Source organism: Alligator mississippiensis, chromosome 1, assembly GCF_030867095.1.
Source record: "Alligator mississippiensis isolate rAllMis1 chromosome 1, rAllMis1, whole genome shotgun sequence".
NCBI lineage: Eukaryota > Metazoa > Chordata > Crocodylia > Alligatoridae > Alligator > Alligator mississippiensis.
The window spans coordinates 116,036,977-116,061,614 of record NC_081824.1 but is presented as its reverse complement, the minus strand read 5'-3'; the positions used below and the strand labels follow the sequence as shown (position 1 = coordinate 116,061,614).

At 35.3% G+C, this 24,638-nt stretch overlaps 1 protein-coding gene and 1 long non-coding RNA gene across 15 annotated transcripts in view; one reads left to right on the top strand and one right to left on the bottom strand.

Moving 5' to 3' along the window:
• The window catches only part of EYA4 (EYA transcriptional coactivator and phosphatase 4), a 250,965-nt gene that overhangs the window by 137,857 nt on the left and 88,470 nt on the right, over positions 1–24,638 (bottom strand). The gene's annotated exons all lie outside the window — the stretch shown is intronic.
• LOC132250009 (uncharacterized) lies at positions 1,713–23,256 on the top strand. Its single transcript, XR_009461584.1, has 3 exons — positions 1,713–1,891; positions 16,889–16,951; positions 22,724–23,256. It is a non-coding gene; the product is annotated as an uncharacterized LOC132250009 (long non-coding RNA).

The window sequence follows — 24,638 nt, the reverse complement described above, 5'->3', positions numbered from 1 at the left end:
CAACAGGTGGACGAAACAAACAAGCAGGTTGGGAGGAGGATGGACAAGGTAATATGAGCATGTAATATGACTACAATTTAGCTCACCACCTGCCTACCCATTATCAGCTGGCAGAGTCCTGTAGGCATGCTGGCAGAAGTGAGTTTTAGGAAGGCGTGTGAAAGAGAGCAAGACAAAACAACAAAGCAAACCCTCATATCTGCAGCAGGCTTGCTCTTGCTGTAGAATAAAAGGTGCTTACTCAGAATGGTCCATATATATACTATTAGTATAGAGCTAGTTTTCAGACACTGCTGAATAGGTAATCAGCACCTCTGATAGAAGAATTTGGAGATGCTAATGTTTTTAAAACTGTAAGTTTGGAATTTCTTTATTTGTTGAAGCTTGCTCTCTGAAATGTCCTGTTACTTTGACAATTTTTTATTTTATTTTAAATGCCAATAAATAATTTAGCTCTAACAACAGCCCTGGCTGAAGCATTTAGTATCTATTTACATTTTTGGACAGCACACTATAAACATTCCATATAAAAACACCTATAAAATGTACACAAATTCTGTATTACAAATCAGTGGAGTTCAACACAGGAGAAAATATGAAAGTTGTGGGAGAGGGTAATAAATATTTAGGAATCATATTCCATATTGGAAATTGCCAAGTAAATCGCCTGTACATTTGCAGCATACAGCTGTCCCTTTTCTTCAGTTTGATACATTTCTGTTCTTCCTCACTAGTGACACTAATTTGTTTAGTATTGTAGCAATAATTTCTAGCAGCTGTTGTCACATTAATAAACTACATCAGATAACTAAAAATGTCAACAAGCTACTTCAGTTAAATTAAACATCTTAAAAGTTATCTGTTGGAAAGAGTAAATTGGTGGCTAAAATATGATAATAACTTTCTTAAGTCATGCACATTGCTTTACTTATAAAAAAGCTAGAATTGTTAAAAGTCACACTGAACTTTAACAAATAAAACCTCACAAGCGAAATGGACCCAATCCAAAGACCTAATAGTATGCATCTGTACTGTCGGTCATTCAACAGATGCCGCTTCAATATTCTATTGACTCCTGGGACCTCTAGGACTTTATTGTAGGAGCAGAAATATCTACTGGGAAAGCAATTGTTTAAAAAAAAGATGTAGGTAGACTGCTTAATTAAGTAAAAGTGTCTGCATAATTTACGCATTTGCTACCATGCCAAAGCCTCATTACAATACAAATTTAAATGTGTTTTCCAATAAATGCATAGGAAATCAAAATAAATATGCAAAGTTACATGCATGCATACTCTATGTAGTGAATGTTAAGTGATATATAGGCATACATGTTATATAGCAAGGATGTATTCTGTATATAATATATGCAAGTATTATACAGTTAGGTAATTTGACTTAAGCTGTTACTCATGCAACTAAGAGTTACTAGTCTCGTGCTCTGGAGATATTTACAACACAATTTTACATTCAGACAAAAATAAAATAAATATATAATAATGTCACAGATTGTCATACATCTCACTTTTTATGGAGGAATAAGCAAACAACTGAACTGACATGAATATTCCTAACATTACGAAAAAAAATCTATTTATATTATATATGAATACCAACATGCATGCATGTATATTAAAGTGATATTTAAACCCACAATCAAGAAGCACAATGCCATATTACTGTCCTTTTCCCTTTTACTTAGTACAGTTTTTGACATAAAAATTAGTATCTGTATTTGCAGTATGGAATATGTAAGTAAATATCAGACCATTGTCTAATGGCATATTTTTTCATTATTAGTCAACAGGGACTACATAAGAGGTAATACAGCACTTAAAATGCCACAGAAAGAACCACAAGATGCCTTGATAGATCACATTTCAGCTCACATGTAAGCAGTTCTCTCATTCTTTTTATTCCTTCCTTCTTTCCTTTTTTATACTTTTTTTCATTTGAAAATTTGCCTAGTTAGTTGCTTTACACTTCTAAGCCTAAAACTTTTGGCACATCCTTTTAACTGAAAATATGTTTACCTTTAAAAAGTGTAGTACCCACATTTTAAATTTACAAAAAGCAATTAATGTAGCTGTTTTTTCCCCAAATAATTCCATTTTGACATTTTTTCAAGCCTACTGTAGATTCTTTGACAAAAAAGCAATTACTTTGAATAAGGAGGCTTTCCAATTTATTTTGGACTGCTTTGCATACATAACTAGCATTAGTTAAAGAAAACTACCTCAGTTAGAAGAATGTGAACACAACAGCTCCGATTCTCTAACTCTGAAAGCATGTAAAACAAAAACAAAAATATAACAATTTAATATTAAAGGATGAGTCATACAGTCAAAAGTTAACTGTCAGAAGCAATGATAACATATATCGCCACTCACTGGCATTACTTTCTTCCACAGTCTTCTCAAGCATATCTGATTGCTTCAGAAAAATAAACATAGCATTCACTCAGGCTCATCCCTTAAACACAGAGAAGCTTTTTCCTCTTTTCATACTTAACTTGCAAAGTCCTCTACATCTTTCTTTTTTCCTGCATGAGATACTGGAATGCTCTGGCCACAAGGTTAAGAAAGATTCCCCCCATTTATCACAACCTGCCAAGCACAACAGGGTCACAATCCAAGCCAGAAATCTACCACTTAACTAATCCAGTTTCATCACAAGCAAGAAACTTCAAAGATTTCTGGCCACAGGCAAAAATTAGTTCTTATTTGCTTTAAAACTCAAGTATCAATCAAGTTAAACTGTGCTTCAGCGAAGCTAACATTTTGAAAGATCTGAAATATATGTACATTTGCTTCCTAGTCCTGACTCTAATTGAATGCAGAGGTTACCTGGTTAATCAAGAAAACTAGTAACTTTTTCAAAACAAATCAAGTGCAAAAAAAGACTAAAAAATATTTTTAAAACGTTAACCTTTTTTTTTCATTTGATCAAAAACCAAATTTTCATATATCAAACACATATGTGCACACATGTACATATAAAATATAAAAATAAATTACCATTCTTTAGAGGAATCTTTTACAATTATTTTTGCATTCTAAATGTTTTTATTGCTAGATATATCAAATTACAAGCTCTCATTTCAAGACTAAGAATCCAATTTATAGATACTCCTAAAGTGTCCTAATTTGGTGACTCAGATAAGAAGTCTTAATTTGACCAAAGAGAAATGTATTTTAACTTGAATATTTATTATGCAGTTTCAAGTTAGTTTCAGCTTAAAAAATAAGCCCTCTGAATTCCACTGTGTTTGGATTTTGGCTAATATAGAACCTATTAATTAGAACAATATTTTTTTTAAATAATTCACTCTATCCCTTTTTGGGAAAAAAAAAGGATTTCACATTAAGCTTTATCAAAATCATGATGATGAGTCAAGACATGAATTTATAATTTTCTTACAAATTATTATGTATTCCATCAAACTCTCAAATTAAACTATTCTTAAATGTTACATTAAGTGAGTAAAAATATAAAACATAGTTGTTATACATAAAGATCAAATATTCTAGCAAGGTACTATGGGAACATGCGAGTTTTGTTGTTGCTGTAGCCAACAACATTTTGGTAGTAGTTCAAAACAAAATTAAAATAAAAAATTATGTTCCATACACAATGTGTATACATTTTAATACATAAACATAGTGTAGTTATGCTGTCATTTACTATTTTATTTAAAAATACAGAAACAGAATATTATGGTACAGCTGTAATATCAAATAACTAGCATTTATTAGCTATATTTAAAAATCTAAGTTGAAAACACAAATTAAATAATACTAAATATTTCAACTACCAATTTCAAGCACTCTGAAGTTTATTCTAATGCTAAGCAAATTTACATATACTTATTTGCAGAAGAAGCAGCAAAAAAAAGAAGGAACTTGCTTTATTAGCATAAAAATAAGATATATTTTAGAATTACACAGCTTTCGTATTAACTCATTCCATTTTACACTATGCTAGGACAACTTATGAAATCTCACTCAATATATACTTATGAACTCATTTGTTTTTTGTATTTCTTTAGCAGCTGCATTACCTTCTCTATATACACATACAATTTCCACAAAGTTATATTTTAGATCAGCTGTTGGACATAATTGACATCGTACAGCAGTGATGTCACTTAATTTACAAATTCATTTGATGTGGGATAGTAAATATTTTCATAAATTCAAACAAAATCATTCTTGGCTTTAAAGAAAGCTTCTTTGGAAGATACTTTAGCAAAATGAATAATTTTAAGCAAAGAATTTGGAACGCTATGTTGCATGTATATTTTTATGCTATGTTGTGTGTATATATATGTGTGTGTGTATATATATACACATTTAGCATTTTAATTTAGTTTAATTTAGAAGGTAAAAATCTCAGGGACAAGAAGGGGGTGAGGCAGTTAAAAGTTATTCAACTGAAATGTATTTCAGAAAATAGTGAGCAACCTAAGAAAAGAAACATGTAATTGGATACTGCTGCTTGCTGTTCACCAGACCCTAGAAACTAAATTGAAGAACTTATTGGCTGTAATAATTTATCATACCTTTCTTCAAAACAGGTTCCCTAAACAAAATAGCTCCCTGTAGCAGTAAATCAATTTTCACAGATGGACAGAACTAGGTTGCTTTTTTCCCCTGAACTTTGTTTCCTTTACTAGGATAATAAAACAGTACTCCTACAGCAAACCCCTTCTCAGTTCCCTTGAATGAAACAGACATTTAAGAAGCAGTAATCATTATGCCAACTCACATCATGGCCCCTAAAAGCAGCAGAGCAGCAGCTTTGCTGTACTCGCTTACAACTCTGACTCAAAGGTAAAAAAAAATGCATTTGGACACAATGTAGAGCAACATACTAGGGACCTATTTAAAACAGTAGTGTTTTACAATCTGTAGTCAATCATGTGCAAGAAAGTATTTACATAATTGCAAAACATATAAAAAGTTCTGAAAGTTTTCACAGACCAATAAAATGACAATCAAATGTCAACTCCACACTTCCCTCAAATGACAATTTAGGGAAGTTAAATGCTACCTTTTCTTCCAAAGACTAGCATTTATACTTTAATACAGTTCCTAAACAGATATCAAATCATAGAAGACACTTATTTATTTATTTAATGCCAACAACAATTATTTTTTTCCATTTTGCAACTAATGAATTTTATGGACGAGGCTCTGAAAAATGATAATTGCACATCTAAACACCTGTCACAATATTTTAGCCATGAAGCATCTCTTCTATAAAACAATCATTTGTTTCAAACTATTTTGAAATTTTATAAAGTATGAAACATAACATTAGTAACTAGTAAAGGCTAGTAACAGTATATTGTATCGGGAAACATTTATTTCCTACAGAACTGAAAAAATAATCCAATATGAAAATGAAATATAGTTATTTGGAGAGAGTACAAAAAGTAAATATTTGGAGGAATTCATAGATATGACCTACCTACCCAACTGCTAAACTCGGTCACTAGCACCCAATGTATTATTCCAGTAGTTTAAAACAACAAAACCACAGTTCAGAATTACAGAAAAGAAAATACCTCCTTTTCAGAATGAAATCTGATTCTGCAACTGGCACCCACTTGTTTTTCTCAATTTATCAGTAAACGACAGCATATCAATATCTCAAATTAAAAACCATCACAAGCTTACCTCATTTGCCTCTGAAAGCTGAAATGAATTCCCCAACTGTGTAAATTCACGCTCCAGAAACAGATACTAGTGTTATGTTTAGCGCCAATTAAATTCCACTGTACAGCATTTAAGGTGTGCCGCCAGAGTTTTAGGATCAGAAAGCTGCGTGCCAGTCAACAGTATTGTTTGAAATTCAGGAACTGCTAAGGACACTTTGTGTTCTTCCTTGAACTGTCACTGTGCCTCACTCCCTCCAGTTATTTAAGTTAACTAAGAAGAGATCTGGATAGTAAACAAGCTTGGCTCTGACCAATGGCTTTCCACACCCTTCTGTTTATAGTAAGATGACTTGCATTCAGAGGTCACCCCCATCAACAGCTCCTGTCTTTCAGTGGGTATCTAATGTGCTGCATTTATCCCAAGGCTCTTTTAATGAAACCACCTTCCTAGTCCCTGCTCGCCTGCTGTCACTGTGACACATCTGCTCTTTATTGTATGAAGTTCTTTTAAGTGTTATAATATATAGAAATGAAATAGTCTCCAAATGCTAAGCGATTTAGATTTTTTTTAAGGCTGTCATGTTTACCTTTGATTACAGCAAAACATTTTGAAAGGTTATAAAAGCTTTATGGTAGGCCAAGAAAAGGAAGTTTGCCAAGAAAATATTTATCTCATAAATAAAAGAAATTCAAATGCAAGGAGGATGAATTCCATTGTTTAATCTGGATTTAAACGCTTTTCAAAAACACTCCTCCTACGACTAGTGCATGTGTCTGTACTGGATAATATTTACTTGAATATGTTAACATGTTGGAAACAAGAGATGAGGAGTATCCTCAAGCTCTGCTCTAAAATGACAGAGCCAAGAAAAACAAGGGTCAAGAGCCAGGACCTCAACACAAACACCAAGTCTATTCCGCTCATACAGAATACACAAAATTGACTGCACTTTAAGAATTATGAAAATACAACAGAGTAACTATCAGTAGTTTTCATGTCTTAAGTACACAATGAACAGGAACTTGGTTGCTACTGCTTTGAGCTCCATTTAGTATTTTCCCCCTATATTTTTATTATCATTGTCTGCTTTACACTTCCTCATGAACACAAAGACAGAAGCAAAGACTATTCTCAGTCTGTGCTTTGCAGCCATTTAGTGTATTACAAGTTTCATGTTGCAACTGACATGTCTAAACAAGCTGGGTTTTTTTAAACATAAGCAAGAATGCTATATGCAAGCTCTTCATTGGTGACTTGAAGGCATCATCTAAATTTTTTTTTGACAAACTAATTTCTGATTTCTACATTATGTGTTTTTACCTATTGCACTACCCCAAAGTTCAGTACTTCTTTATGCGGACACTTGAAACTGAAGATGGCACTCTCTCCCTGCATGAACATAACCAGGCTCACTGCTCAGAAATAGTCTTTGAGTGAAAGTTACACCTGCAGCACATTTTCGGCACCAGTTTTTGTCACCACTACAACATTTAAATGACAGATAGCAGCTTGGCTCTTTTAAAGCTAATAAAACATGATTGATGAACTGGGCTAGAAAGCTATGTCAGTTCAGATTAGGATATTTGTGCCATCATTTGACAGGTCCAACACTTTATTATTAGAAAGGATTGCCAGGATTGTAGGGGTCACTAATAAATACTTAGATCCAGAGACACATATATATTTTTTGGTACTTAAAACGCCTAATGAGAGTTTCTTGGGAATATAATTTGGATTTTTAGACAACTAAGTGTATTTAAGAACACAGATCATTTCTTTAAACAGGTGCTTGTCAGCAGTGATTATCTCAAATACTAAACACTCAAGTAATTCTCATTTTACTGTATTATGTGGCATAATAAAGACCCGCCCCTATGACAATGAAAACTCACTAAAGCATACATAAATTTTGGGGGAAAGCATAATCAGCTTTCCAATATTGTTGTAGACGTTGGTATTAGACTGATCCCTGTTCTTAACTGCTATAACAACCGAAGTGTCACATGTGAAAGTTTAAGCATTAGCAAGTACATAGGGGCTTATTTCATTTTTAAAACTAAAAGCAAAGAAAAAACTACCACAGAAAATAAATTGAAAATGTAGAACAACATCCCAAGAAAATGCAGGAACACTGTGCTTTAAGAGTCAAGGATTTTACACAGGGCTTGCCATGGGACAGAATTCACCCCTTCCTCCCCCTGTTATCACACATGGAGCCACAGCGCAGTTACTTGCAGAAGCTACAGCACATGGCTCGTTAACAATCATGCCACAGCCTCCTGCACGCATGCATATGGTGGTTTTTGTCAGTGGCTCAGAATAGCGGAAGACACACTGGCTGCACCAAGTCCCTGACCCAAAGTTTCCCTCCATACTGTCACTTATTGTGCCACTACAGTACAGTGAAGAAGTAAAGTGTCATTCCTTCACAGATGAAACAAGGTGAGTCCATTCTTTTTAAGGCCTTGGATGCTGGAGGGAAGATTTGACATAATAGAATTTTAAAGGTTTTTTTTTTTTAATTATTATTTTCTAAGCTAATCAGCTAATCACAGATAAAATTATAATAAATCAATCTCCTATAAAGTGCTTCTGCCAGAAGATATTCTGATGAGGGCACTAGTAAGAACAAAGTTTTCTTTCATATATATTTAAAAAGCTAGTATCCCAAAGTTCACCTGAATTTAAATACCTGAAAACTCAAATTGATAAAAGAAACTAAATTCTAACGATGCATAAAAACCCTTTTCTTTTATGACAGGCTTAGGCCAGATATAGACATTACACTTTTACTAGTAAAAGTAATCAAAAACTGGTCTATACCTGTAACAGAACAGAAGTTCAGCACACACAGACTGGTTTAAAAATGGCTGAACCTGGTCAAAGATTTGTCCCCTCCAACAAAGGGTGAATGCATGTTCTATTCACTACTGATCTAAACTACGCCACTTACAGAAAACCGTATAACTTAGGTTGATTCCACCTCGGACTTTTTGAATGTCTGTATCTAGCTTTAGGGTTCCTCCCTCTCCGTCAATTACAGCAAGAAAAAGAGAGAGAGAGAGAAAGAGAGAGAAACAAGTCATTTTAGAAAGGTACAAATCAACCTCTTGCCACTGTTAAAAAAGTATAGAATATTAAATTATTTTGATTCTCAACCTGCTTGTTTGGTTTAGGGTGATTGTAACTCAGATCTGACAAGAAAAGGGAAGGAAATTAAAAGAAATCAAGACAGTATCCTTCACAATGTACATTAGATCATAGCACTACATAAGACAATATGGCTAAGTACAGACATTATATATAAATGGGTATAAGTGAACGGAAGCTGGTCTAAACCTGTAACAGAACAGAAGTTTAGTGCACATTGACCAGTTTCAAAATGGCAGAAACCAGTCTAAGATAGATCTGGATGGATGTAATATCAGATTTAATCAGTTTAGGTTAAATCAGTCTATTGAACTTCTGTACCAGATAAGACACAGTCAGCTATTACATCCACGGCTCTGAAAATTATCAAATGGGAGATGGAGCAAGAAAGTTATTTCTTTTTGAGAGAGCAAATGAAAAAACTTTGATGCTCTTAGCACCAGGAGACCAATATAAGGTAGGGATAGGGTGACTACATGGGAGAGTGGGAAATCAAGGACACTCCCCTCTCCTTGCCCCCCAAAGCCAGTGGCACTGCTATAGGCAAAGACAGGGCTGGGGCAGTGTGGTGTACTGGGCAGGCAGGCAGGCACCACGACATTTTGCACTGCTCCATCTCCCCACAGGACTGCACCCCGCACTCCTGTGTTTCTGGGACACTCATTTAAATTCTTACCAGTCAGTCAGGAACAGCCTCCAATATCTGGGACTGTCCTAGGTAAACTGGGATGTATAGTCGCAATAGGTATGGGCCACATGCTAGCCTTGCAAACGTGCATTTCACATTTAAGGAGTAAGAGGATAGAATTTGAGCATTCTTCTTTCAGGCTTCAGCAAAGTTTGAAATGTGTCTGAACAAAAGAAATGTCAGAATCAAGCTCAGTTATTTCATCGTGAAGTTCGCAACAACAAGGGGAACTCTGCTACTGAAATATCCTACACAAAGGCTGTGTCTACATGAGATGCTAGTGTACAGTAGTGGTGGGGGGCACTAACTGTGACACAATGCTACTGCACACTAGTAATGAGCTTTGACACAGTAGCTCATTGCTACTGTGCAGTAGCATCAGAAAAAACTGTGCAGGAATGCTACTGTGCAGTAATGCCAGTTACTGCACAGGCTCATTTAGTACTTGCATAGGACTTATGCAAGTACTAAATGACTGCAAAGTAAAAACTGCACAGCCTGCCACTTGTATAGATGCAGCCAATGTGTAGCAAATTAATATTTTGCATTATTGTTTTTAAATGCCATCCACAAGCTGTAAACTGACCAGAATAATTCACAGAAGTAAAGGTGCACTTGGCAAGGATTGAAGAAAGGGAATCTGAACCAGTCAACATTTTCATAAACTGAAATAAAGCACACTGTGAAACAAATCCTTTGGTACACTTTCATTATGCATTCACAGTAGCCTTGAAGGTGTCAGATCAGAAGAACAAGTACAGGGACAGGGAGGTCCTTGATTTTTTTTTTTTAACCAAAGGCCTTTTCACACTGCTCTGGTAGAATAAAAGGGCCTTCAAGAAACTCAAAAGTAATTTTATAAAATATTTACAATCTCTTCATGGATCCCCATGGTGGGGCCAAAGCAGAGCAAAAGGGGGCCCCAATGAAACTGAGAATCAGACCCTGAAGCTTGATCCAACCCAAATTGAAGAGTTTCTAACCTGATTTATAAGCTATTGCTAGAAGATCTAAAGGAATAAATAGATTTTTAAATGTGAATGTTTCTTTTCCTTGAAAAAGTCTAGAAAATTTAAGGGGGAAAATCCCCTGAAAAATCTTGAGATGTTTGTTCTTGAGATTCTTTCCAGTTAGAAAACTGAAAGAAGAAGCAAGGCCTACAAACCCAACTGGTCTTCATAATCCTTGGGAAATTATGCCACTCTCAAGATTTCCCTCCATGATTACATCCTAACTACACTTTGCCAAACATGAGTTAATTAAATAAACAGATATCACTACTGATAGAATTATGCATATATTATGTGTACACCAATAGCCCCTAGAAGCTCCTGCCTATATTTGCTTGGATTTCCTTGCAAGGGCAGCAGATACAAGATCTCAGTCACTTCCCACCACCATGCTTCTCTATAATTCTAACTGAATTGTGACCCCATTCAGAAATTACAGAGGGGGGATTGCCAGATCTGGGGAAAAGAGATAGCAAATCAGCAGTCAGTGCTCACTCCTTCCAAGTTCTTTACCACCATAGGGATACTCTTTTGCCTTAGAAACCTTCGCAGTTCACCTGGTTCTTACAAATGAGATTTCCAAAAGCACTTGTGAAGACTGAAGAGCTTCAGTCCACATTATTTTTAATAGTCTTCAGTGGACTTTGTGGTTATTTATAATTTCAAAGCAAATCAATGATGAAATGCAATCAAAATACTGAACCCCCCCAGCATTTTAAAATAATGAATTATATGCCGCAGAATCACAAAATTGGCTCTAAAAATCATGAGATTATAAAAACTAATAGCTGTGAGGACTTTTTAATAACTTTCTAAATAATTTCTGAATTTGTCCCCTTTCTCCAATTTGAGCCCGTGCTACCATGAGGACTAAAAATTATAATGTTTAAAAATATAATTGCATAACTTAATGGGCTCGGTCTTTAAGATAAAAATAACAAGTATCATAAGATTTGTGAAAAAAGTCAGAGTTGGTATCACTGCAGTGTTCTTCACCTTGACAAATTGAAATGAATACAAATCACAGTTTTTGCATTCATTTCAATGAAATCACAATATTCTTCAGAACATGCAAATTTACATTAGCTATCCAGATTGCATTTTGTAATGAATTGCTGTCATCTCACCTAAGCTGACATTAATCCTGATTAATCATACTTGAAATAAGTATCAAGTTTCAAGAACTTGTTTTATGAAAACAGATTGCTTCTTCTAAAGAAAATAAGTTAAAAATGTTATAACTCAGATTTAGAGACAGTCAAGATAAAGATATAGAAAAATATACAATGCTAAACCACCAAAAAATTATTACGTGTTTACATTACCATTGTGTCCTAAACCTTGAGTCAAAATCAGGACACCCTTCTGCTAAGTGAAAGCATGATCTCAGTACTGAAGAGTTCAAAATCTTTTTCTTCTATGTAGTTCACTTAGCACAATGCTTCTGCAATGTAGTCTAGGAGTTTTCTTCCCTAAAATGTCTCATCAAGATAATGTCCCATTAAAACAATGCCTCTGGCAGTAAAGCAAAGTCCAGGATAATCAGATTCAGTCTCATCCACAGGGTTAGATTCACCTACTGAGCCACCAGTCTTACTTGCTGCCACTTTCTGGGTCTCCCTTCCAGTAACGCCCAATTCTTACTCATACGAAATTTCAGAATAAAAATCATAGCATGATTTTGTGTGGCTGCTGATGTCACTCTAACTGAACAACCTAAAAAGAAAAATGTTCTTATCCACAAGTAAGTATTGAAACAGACTGTAAACAGTGTAATTAACTGTGAGGAGAATTTTAATTTTCAAAAACCAAAAACAGAAAAATAGTGGGGTGGAAGCTGAGGGAAGAGGAGTGTAAGTTTTTGACTTTGGGGTTTCTTGTGCACAGTCTGAAGTCTTAATCATTTTAATCATAAAAGGTCCAAAATAAACTTTAATAAAAGTAGGATGTTAGATCTTGTGTCACAGATGTGTTCTTTTTTGAGTATATTAAAATCTCTCCACATCAACTCCTGCCATTTCCTCAGCTGCATACATTATTCTTTATTTCTTGTGCACTTTGGTCTTTATAGGGTTGTTTTGATTGATTATACACCATTATCATATTCCTCCAAAGATAAATATATTCAAACTTGATCATATTGTCAGAAAACTCATAACCTCAAAGAGTTAGCATTGTAATTTTGTGGAACAATACACTGCATGCCTCATATGTGACAAAGTTTCATGGTATCTTTCCTTGATGTGCTAAACTTAATTCAATTTTAGTTATGCCAGAGACCTCCAATATAACAATTAAAATACCTAACAGGAGCATGGAATATGCCAAGTCAGGAATCCACTAGAAACCTTCTAATTCTCTCCTATTTTGGCAAAAAAATGTGCAAGAGGCCAACAAGGAATTGATCTGAGGCAATGGCCATAAGTCCAACATGAGTCAGAGCCCGAGTTCTCTACGCTCAGGCAATGATTCCTAAAGGACAGTAACGCAGCAAGGAGAACTGGGAGTGCTCAGATGCGCTCTGTCCCCATTCGTAGCAGGACTACTCATACTTCTGACATCTCCTCAAGAGCTGGACAGTGCAGGACCAACTCATCTGGCCTTACGTCATCAATGAGCTCTCAATTCTGTTCAGCCAAGGAATTCTCAGCTGACCAAATTCAAGCTCCTTTGTGTTGCCTGAAAAGTGCAAAGGCGCCAGCTAAAGAAAAGAACTCTTTGAAATAAGGTTTTAATTTCTTCAGTAGCATTTAATTTGCATTTTTAGAGGGAGGTGAATTCATAATCCAGACAGCCTCAACTCGTATTGGCTGAGATGGCCAACTAGCTTCTTTCAGCTTTCCATATAGATTCCTTTACAGTGGAACTTATCTTTAGTGACCACCCCAAGGGACTAACAAAAAAGAGTTTCTTAACTGAGGTGGCTTACTTAAGACAGACATGCAAATGGGACTCAATATGCTAAACTCATTTAATGATTCTGTTCTAGAGTTTAGTTTAAAATGGCCTCCTGTACAGATTTGATTTTTTTTATTTAGATATTTTTCTTTTTTCATGTGAAGTTTCATTTCCAAAATACATGTACAGTAGATTTAATGGGCCTTGTTTTTGAATGCAGGTTTTCAGATCAATATAATTTATACCTTTATAAAAAATAACTAAAATATAGGAATATGAAAGAAACATGAAATGACAGGGGGTTGTACAGTAATTCCCTTAAACAAACCTAAAGAAAAAGCTATGCCTCTAAATGGCTTATCCTTAGCCTACTTTACCACTGAAGCAGAGAGTTAGCACTGTATAAAAGTATTGCGATGGAGCCTTAACTAAAAATTAATGCCATGCCTCACTCACACAATACAGTACAGTGAAAAAAAAAACCTGGCTCCTCCATGACCAGTGGTGGGCATTGAGAAAGATACCCTTTTTCTCTAGCTTAGCTGGGTCAGTTAACTGGCCCTTGATTGGAAACAGCTTCATGTCTGAATAGCCTTTTTCTTGTTTCTGATTTTTTATGCTGTGATGTAGAGGCATACAGTGAAACCTTCTCATAAAATGTCTTTAAAATTAGGGAAAAGGAGAGGTTAATAGACCACTGCTTTTTCATAAAGGGATATTTTTACAGCTTTTTCCACAGAATTATATTTATGTTTGAAGTTACCCATGCGTTAACAGATGAATCTTATAATAAAACAGTTAGTGCTGAGAGCTTAAACTAAATATTGATCTCAATCTTTTTGGAAGATATTTTAAGTGACATGAGTAGGTAGCAAAAATCAAAAGATATCACAAAGTTATTAATAATATTGCAATTGTGGGACAAGTTCTATGTATATTTTAAGTTTGACAAAAGTCTTATAGTGAAATTTTGTTCCTTGGAGATGCAGTTCACCAGTTTTCCTTTTTAGTGCTTACATTTTAACATTCTTTCTTGAACCTCATGAAATCTTTCTACTCAGTCCATGATGCTTCAAAAATGAGAACGTATCAAGCACTGTACTGCTTAAATGTATTTCTCCAAATAGGCGTTCTTCGTCTTCATCAAAAGACTTGTGTGGAAGTTTCAGGGTTTTTTTCTTTGTTTATGTTGGCAGCTTTACCAGTGGGAATTACAAAGAATTTTACAGCCTGGCAAAGGGAGGAAGTGACATCTCTATATCCCTAAATTATCCAGCTTTCAGCAACTTGCTACTTTTCCTGCCATGTGACACTACATTCCTTTATTATTTTTTTCTAGTGACAACCTAACGCTCAGCTAAAATATAATCCTCCCTCTTTTTAACTTTGTAAAGGGCAACCTCTGATTTAAAGCTACTGTATTTTGGTTTATAACTAAGTTAAAAATCCTTTGCAAGACACAAAGCACTCAGGGGCACGTTCTGTTCTCTGTTACTCTCATGCAAGCTCATTAATTTCATTTCAGATGCATAGGCATAATCAAGAGCAGAATGTGGGTCTTGGCTCTCATGAATGGCCTTACTAAGAGAGTATTGTACTAAATGCACCACTTTCTGAACTCTGTGGGTAAGAAGTCAAAATGGCAAAGACTTTCAAATGATTAAAAGAGCATATGTTATGTCTCTACATTGCCTATGTACAAGAATCTTATAGCACTTTGCATTCTAATTTAAAATTAGCTATGAAGCATAATGGTATTAAAATCCGCTTCTGAATACTTTACTCTTGATTACAGTAGTGTTACTTCAGTAAATTACATTATTGTTAACACCTAATATGCCAGCAAAATTTGGCCCTTGCTGCATATTTTACATAGTATTTCTATGTATAAAAAAAAAGTTTTGGTACAATGAGCCAAATTCATCTCTCGTTTATGTTGGTGCAATCCCATTGAAGTCATATAAGTCTACCATCCATGGGGTTACACTGTTGTAACTGAGAGCAGAATTTGGACCTGGATACGGATTTCAACATCACCCAACTCAAAAATATAGTGTTTCAGAGGTTTTACCACAACTTCAAAGGTGGATCATCTTACAAGCCACTAGTGCCGGAGAGCAAACATTCTCCATCATCATAACCAATTTCTCAGCAACAGCACAAGCACAGGGGATTATGATTTAGTTTAAATAAGGACTAAGCTCTACTCCTGAATATATTTTGTGGAAATTTTAGAACAAGAAATGAGTTTTTATTTTGGTTTTAAAAAAAACACCATTTAGATTTATAGACTATAAAAAAGGGAAAAATTATAAATCATAACAGTTCATAAAATAATTCAAAAGTTCTAATCAGGCAGTGTATAACTTTTTACTGCTTATAGCTAATGTCTGTAATAAAGTATTTCAAAATGAGAAAAAAAAAACAGCAATTCTTTTAAAAATCTATAAAATGTTTTTAGCCTATATGTATAGCTATCACAATAACATTTCCCTCTATGTGCTTTCTGCTCAGCAGCACAACTTGCATTACAGTTCTAATCATGGTGCTCAAAGGATGTTTTTCCAAGGCTTGTTAATCAATCAAACAGTGAAGTTTTGCAATATTAGGAATAAAATGTAGACCTGTTTTTGTGTGAAAGCAAGAGAAGTTTAGATACACACAAAATGAAAGAATTAAGAGGGAAGCCTAGTTACTTTTGCAGGTGAACAAAGTTTCTGTCCAAGCTGGAAACTAACTGCCAAGCCCTAATGGAATACAGACAAAAAACATTAATGGTATTTCCTTGTAGTAAGCCAAAAGATTTTTCTCAGCTTTGAAGGTAGTATTTTGATACCAGTCATTGGTCATACAAAATGAGTACAGATATTCTGTCTCTCTTTCTCCCCATTTCTCACATATGCACAAATATCTATCTACATTCTTTATACCCTCTTTGTAAGAAAAACATTGCAGATTCTTATTTTAATCTGTGCGTTTTGATAGTAAAAATATATACAAATAAGACATATATAATATTTTATGCAAAGATGTATGTATGTACCTAATTTTTCACATGTGAATAGTCATAACAACTTTAATGGGATTATTCACACTCCATAAAGTTATGTGTGTAAGTTGCCATGGGAATGGGGTTTGAAACACTATTGTAGGTTTTTTCCTCATATTTCTAAAGAGTTATATTTTGTTTATCAAATTCACAAAATGTTATTGTTCTAAGAGCAAGAGAGTAACACATGGCAATGTATTGTTAAAGATAAACTCTTCACTCCTCACATAAAAAGCTAGCAATCTATAAAATGTACTCTGATGCTGTTGAAAAAACAGAAAAAAAGCAACGTACTGGTCCATTTTAATGTAAACTTTCTAATGCACATATATGCAATGCAAATGTTTTCAGTTAGAGTTAAGCCTGAACAGTAGCACTAAGCCCAAACTTCACTGTTTGGACCTTTCTAATTTTCACTTTAACTTCACAGCTCTGGTGCAGTAAAATTCCTAAAGAAGAGGAAAAACCTTAAAAGGCAGGGGAGAGAAAGAAGGTATGAGGATAAATAAATTCCTTATATGTTGTTTCAAGAAAAACAAAGGAACATAAACAAGAGTCTGGGAAAGTGTTTGGAAATATTAATGAATAGCCGAGATATTCTAAGATACCTGGATGAAGAGGGAAAAGGTGCAGGGTACTGTTACTAATTTAAATCAGCAGTAAAGCAATATTATGTTATCTTTTACCATAGGTCAAATCTTGACTCACATGAAGTGTATGTGTAACTATGGGGCACCGGAATCACATATGAATTGGCTACATAACAACCAAAATTGAGCCTGTTTTGGTCCTGAGGTACATAGGCTGGGAAAGGAACTACCTAGGTTCTCATGAAAGAAGTCTACTAGATCATATGGGGTGCATGTACAATCAGCCAGCCCCTCTGCAGCACACTGAGCTAATTTGGAGCAGCCCCAGGATGGCAGGCTGACCCCCCTGTGCCCCCAGGTCCACACCAGCTGGGGCTGCTCCAACCCAACAAATGAAGATCTGGCACCCAGGAGTAAAAAACTCTGGTGCAATATTCACCAGAATTTATTAATTTACCTTAATTTCACATGTAGATGTGCCCGTGGGGTTGTTACCTCTCAAACCAGCTAGCTATAGATCCTATTCACTCTCTCTCTCTCTCGCTCTCTCTCTTTCTCTGTGCTAACCATTATAACCTTTCCAAGGAGGTGCTAGGGGAGAAAAGGGAGCCTTGACTTGGTCCCAAAAGTGTGTTTGGAAAAATTAAACATATACCATTGTAAAGTTTGACTGTGAGGGAGTAGGTGTGTTGAAAGTGTCAGTGGAGAGTTCTCCTTCTTCTTGCATCAACATCTATTTGAGAGGGAAGTAGGAATACTTGGCAGTAGGGTGGAGAATTCTTTGCCCCAATGACTGAAAACTGCCCACTCAGTTTGGAAGGTATCAATAGGAGATCACTGACTTCAGCCTCCCTAGATGACTAATTAGAAATTGGCATACTGGTGCAGCTCTTTGGTCTGTAGTAGAGTGATCTATTTGTGAAAGTAGTCACTTCCAGAAGCTCCAGAAATAAAGCATAGTTTCCAATGAAACAATCTGCATATACAGGAAATGTCACTTTATCCCCATCAGCCAGTAGCTTGGTCATGCCTGATATATGTATGTCTACACCTCATTGAAAAAAAGACATTTAATCCTATCTAATATTACTGTAGATGTTTTCATTATCCATGGCCAATTCTTTTTCCTACCAAGATTTTGGCCTCAGTGACATCTACTGGCAAGGGATTCTAAAAATTAATTACACACTGATAGAAAAGTATTTCCTTTTATCTGTTTGAGATATGCCACTTCTCAAGATTATCCAATGACCCCTAGTTTTTTCATTATGATGTTTATAATTCTACTGTAACCACTTGTATTTACTTGTTTTCTAAACTAAAACCCCCCAGTCTAATGTAATGCCTATATCACTTTTTAATTCCATCTTTGAATTTTCTCTGAATGTTAATCCCAGCACAGATTTTGTGCGAAACCGTATACATTAAATTATATACTCAGTGCATACAGTATAGGTGAAAATTAGGTTTCACTCTCCATCTCGATCATGTTTTCAACAGATGAAGACTTCTGTCTCATAGCTAATTATTGTAAAGGCACTGAGATGTTTAAAATTCATTAAGAGAAATATAAACTTTTAGTTCTTTTGGTAAGTTTTGCAAGACAAAAAAAGGCAGTGGATTTCTAGGGTCACTTTGAAAAAAAAAGAGAGGACTGAAATGAATCAGGTTTCTTTTAAGACTAACACAGAAACATATGGAAGTGGGAATGTTTGAAAGGAAAAGTAGAATAATTTGTGACATAGCAAGTACTGTATAAATAGGAACATCCCCATTGTTTTAGGAGAGCAGGTATAAGTGTATAGTGACTCTGATCATTTGGAAACTGATGTCTGTTATCTGACACACCAAGAAAGACAATAAATATTCATAGGTTAAACTACCAGGTTTTCAAGAATTTTGTGAGAAAGTTTTGTAGATCTACCACTACTATTTTAATGATGAAGCAAAGATTGATATAGACTGTTTTATGCTATGGGAATGTTTTTCAATCTTACAAGGTACAGATACAAGGATAAATGTTCTTTTATTTCTACACACACCATGAAAGCATTATGCAAGAACTCTCAGGTTCTAGGAGCTCAGGGAATTGGTCTGAAAGATCAAGCCAATTTTCCTAAAGTCAGAGAGCTTTTTTGTAAAAAATAAAAATAAAGTAATTCAGTTTGTTGGTAATTTAAAACTGAGAATGAATATACCAAGAACTGGAGGTAAAAGTGGTTAATAAACTAGGTGTCTTATAATCTGTGAAGATTCTGAGGGTTTGTCCACAAATATAGCAATAAAGAGCCAGATCTGGATTGACCCTGTGAATGCTTTCATTTTAAGTTTCAGTGCAACTACAAGATTTATAACCTGCTCCAGGAGGCGGACCAAATAGATGGATATATGCACCATGGATCAGTAAAAATTGAAAGTTAGAGTCCTCCATAGAACAATTCATAATATGTCAGTGTTGAATCAGGAGGCAACTAGAAATTAATTTAAATGTAATTTAAACCCACATTTACCACCCCCTAAAAGAAAGCCACAGCTGTAAAGTAGTTAGGCTGAAATGCTGTCCACTCCTCCATGGAAGTTCGGCCCCTGGACAGAAAAGTATGTGAACCAAGAGCCCAGAAGGAGAACAAGCAAGAGAAGGTCTGCCTCTGTTGCCCAGTGATGAGGCAGGGCACTTTCTCAGGAGGGATTCCTGCGTTTTGGTCCCAGCTCTTGGGACAATTTAGCCATTTGACTTTTATTTGATTAAAAAAAACCCCTTCTGGCAGGAACTGGAAACTAAGACTCCTTTTGCCACTCCCCATCCCACCTTGAGCTACAGTGTCATGCTCCCTCTTGCTAGTTTTCCTCCTAGCCCTCTTAGTTTTGCATTCTGGTTAGGTTTCCCTACCAGAGCATGCCCTACCCAGACTGTTCTACAGATTAATGGTTAAAGGTATTGCCTAGGGAACTGGTGAACAGCATTCATGTCTCCTGCTTAGTAAACACTCTAATCATTAGGGCTAGATACAGATATTGAAAAAGACTGAGGTAGAATCAATCTAAGCACCATAGGTTTAGATTGGTAGCAAACAGAACACACATTTGCCCTTTGCTGGAGGTGGAGGGGAGGGGAGGGAGCAAATCTGAGACCAGGTTCTGCCATTTTTAAACCAGTCTATGGGTGCCAAACTTCTGTTCTGTTACAGGTCTAGATCAGTTTCCAATCACTTATACAAGTAGAAGTGTAATGTCTGTGCCTGGTCCAGGTAATACAAAATGTGAGCAGCAGCATTGCTACCAGCTGCATATTTGAGTGCCAACAGTTGCAAGTTATACTGAGCTTGATACTGTTGGAATGAGGGAGGCATGCTTTGAGCATACTGAACAAACTGGGTTTTATCTATTAAGTAGTGTTTAAGGCACCATCCCAATTCTATTCTGGATCAAAATGAAGCTGAAGTAGGTACCTAGCTGCATTGGCTGAAATGCTTTTCCATGTACTCAGAAGCCTAAATTTAGGCACCTTGGATCTTTTCAGGCCAAAATTTAGGTGTTGAATGAATTTAGGTGTTGAATTTAGGTGTTGAATGAATTTAGGCACCCAAGAGGATTTACAACCACCGGAATAAGATTATTCTGGATTGCTTTAGGGGAATTAGGTGCCTAATTCTATATTAGTCTGAGAAAGTGCCCTTGTTTACTGATTTGATCTTGGTTCTATATCTTGTACATTTTTAAGGAAAAAACTTGTCCCAATTTAAACGACTGAAAATTGGAGGTTTCATGCCTATTAATTACACGGCTACACTGAAAAGAAAGACTATGAGGTATTACGACTAGTTCCTGTTTCTGACGCAAGGGAGAAGGGAGTAAGGTTGCTGACAGTGACTGGAAAAGAGGACTATTTGAAAATACGTGGATTAAGTTGGAATTGCCCAAACACATGGTCGGGGGGGGGGGGGGTGTTTTAATTAGAGTGGCTATGACAGCTACTCTAATTAAAAGCACCTGGAGAGTCTCATGTATCAGCTTCCCCACACTTCAAAATGGCAGTGGAGGCACTTTATATAAAGCTCATACAATGTGCTTTAGTTAAAGCGCCCCGCCACCATTTTGAAGCATCGGGACACTGATGCATGAGACCTGGAGGCTGGCTGGCACACAGTAATTACCATGCTCCAGCAGACTCAATCAACTGAATTTTCTCCAAAGCACTGTAATTACAGCATATTGGAGCAGTCTCCAGGCTCATGTATAGGAACCCTAAATTTTCTAAAGCTGAGAGTAAACTATGACAATCATTGTCAAATGTTTCCTAAGCAACTCCCAATTGGCTTCTCAACTTCAAATGAATTAGTCCCAAAGTAGAAAAAAAAATTCTCAGTACCCTCTATCAAAATTGAAATTAAAAGTTACTAGGACAAAAACTTTCCAGCATAATACAAGCTGAAAAATACTTCTTCATGTGCTCAGATGCAAGTTTAGGCACCTTTGGATCTTTTCAGGCCAAAATGTAGGCAGGAACTGCTACCAAATAAGCAACTTTAAGATTTTATCCTGTGTCTCACTTGCACACAGTTTTGACAGTTACTGAGATAGCTGGCGTGTTTATACATGCCCCTGACTGCAGAGTTGTTACTGCACAGTCATTTAGTATTTGCTTTACTGCATAGTCCTGGTGGCACATGGGTTGTTTCTGACCCTACTGAGCAGTAGACTGGTGTCAGGGTTTGTGCCTGTTGATGCTACATAGCCATAGCAATGAGCTATGTTGCTGTAGCTTGTCACTACAGTGACACAGCATCTTGTGTAGATGCGCCCACTAATTAAGTAACCTACTCCAGGGAAGTCTCTAAATACAGGCCTTTTTGGAGGCTGCTTGAAACCTCTTCAGGGATAATTTTGAAAATTATTGTTGAGGTGGAAAGTAGACTGGTTACATACATAAAAATAGTCTGTGAGGATGAGCATGATCATAGCTATAAGAATTCTCATTTTCTTAAAAAGTTTAGAATAGCCTCTTGAAAAATAAGGACTAACTTTTGTAACATTCTGAAGGAAATGTGGCCAAACCCTGCATTTTGTTTAATCTGAATGGGATTTTTTAATTTAAATTATTTTAACGTATATTTTTCTTTAGAAATATTTAAAATTAAGTTTGAAATTATGACTATCTTTAAGGCATAAGTCTACTATAATCTCTTCAAACCATTTGAAAAAATAAAAATAATCTTTATGAATAAGTCCTAAAACTTGAATGAGTTAATGGATGCTGTTTTGTTAAATATACACAGAATCAATAGAAAATATCTTTAAGTTATAACTGTTATATTGCAGTAGCTATAATTGCTTTAATTACTTATACTGGTATTTTTATAATGCATTATTTAGCCATAAAGATTAATTTTATCTTGTTATGATTTACTTGTCATAATGTTTTAATCATTCATTACCGTTCTGGAATTAACCATGTATTCTAAATTTCCTATTGCTTAGCATAAATATGTTTGACCTATTGGTCTCATGGTTTTAGAACTTAAATTTAGTATAAGAAAAATGCTTATATAAGGTCTGTGGTATGTCTGACATGCTTGAAAAGAGGTAATGAAAGAATGAATGATGTATGTCTGTGAAAATGTGAAGGAAGACAGTCCTTTCGCAGCAGGTGAAAATAACCTTCTGTGGTTTAACAGTTAAAGGTTGCAGCGACATTGAGTCAGCAGTTAAAGATTACCAAATACTAAATCATGCCTTCACCCTGATGGCTGAAGACTACAAGCAACAACCCCCCTGAAGATTGCAGACCACAAAGCCAGAAGATCACCTCCTACCAATCCCAGCCTGCCAATGGGACAAGAAGGATGACCTTCATGTCTGACTCAGTGGAATCTATAGGCTTGTATGGACAGCTATCACTATAAAGAATGAACACAAAGAAAAGGCTTTGGGTCTGTCTACCTGCAAGATGGAGTTTTGGGTGCGTCCAACAAGACCTGACTCCATTCCTTGTGTTCAGTCCAGCTGGCCACCAGACTGACCCGAGCATCTTTAGAACTTGGTAACAGCTTAACCTTTGCAGGACTGTCTAACTATCTGTGTCTGTGCTTGTTTCTTTTGTATGAAAGAACAAAAGAATGAGTATGTATGGGAATGAGTGAAGCGGATAACCATATTGTTCTTTATTCTTTTTATGTTGTATGTTTTATGTTCCAATAAATGTGGCATTGTGTCTTAACCCCTCATAAGATTCCTGCTTGTTTTTAATTCACACTGTATGCCCTTCGGAACAACATAACTCTCATTTTATAAATGTTCCAATGTTATTACATGCTACCTTAGGAAATCATCTATATTATTTCAGTTTTATAACAGAATGAATGCTGGGATGTATATATTCCAAGCATAATCTTAGCTTTTATTATGTGGAAGAGCTTTTGTCTTGTTAAGTTTTCATTTGAGTTTTGAAAGAATGTACAGAAAAAAAAAGTCTACTAATTAATTAATTCAAAATTGAGAAACCAATAAGGAGTTGAAAAAAGCATGAAAGTTTTTTTTCTTCTTCCATTCTGTGGGGGGGAAAAAAAGAGATGTGAGAGGTTGAGATCTGCTAGTTCTAAAGACCTGTATGAGAGAGGTCATATTTTTAAAGGTGTGCTGGCACACAAATATATAGACAAACATCTAATTAAATGTTTTAATATTTTTAGGTAAGTTAGGTATCTAATCCACAGTGAAATAAATCAGAATCAGGAATATAATGTATTTACGAACTTCACACAGCTAATTTCTACACTCTAATCACATCTTTAGGTATGCATATATTTTAAAAAATCTGGCCCACTGTAACCAGAATTTTTTTTTCCATTTACAAGCTGCAACTAACACTTCCTTTATTTAATAAATCAGTTAGGTTTACATGCAAATATTTTTTTAATGTATTCGTCTGCATATCCAACATATTTAGGCTATGTTAATAAATATGTTTATGTGCATTTCAATTAAATTCCAATTTACAGCCAAATCCTGACCAATACAAATCATGAGTAAAAATTTATCGCTTTGCAATGGAAAATGATAGATGATGCAGTTCTTAATGTAATCCAATATTTGAACAAATAAATATGAAAATTAAGTATCTGAAAAAAATCTTTGTTGACTTATATAATTCCTTTAAAAATGTACACAGTGCAGACTCTAGTTAGCAAGAAGTACCCAATTACATTTATAACCTATATTTACTTGTAAAACAGTATGTTTACAAATGAGAATGCACTTTGTTTTTTTAGGAAATTTAAAAAGTATCATTTCAAACCAACATTAAAATAAATTATTTAAATCAAGATTTTCTGCTTTTCAGTTGGTTTATTTAAAATCAACTTGTCCTGTCTGAGGATACTGGATATTTTGGATTAATTTCCCTATGCATGCAGCATTTATCAAGGAATGTGTGCTGAACTCAACAAGCAGAGATTTTAAGTGAAAAAAGTTCTCCAATAAATTCCACTCCTTCCATGACTTCAAATATGAATATGCTTTCACAGGCAGTTTACGAATGGATTTGTAAACTAAGCAAATAGTAGGATTTGTATCCCCTTTGTTTAAAATGGC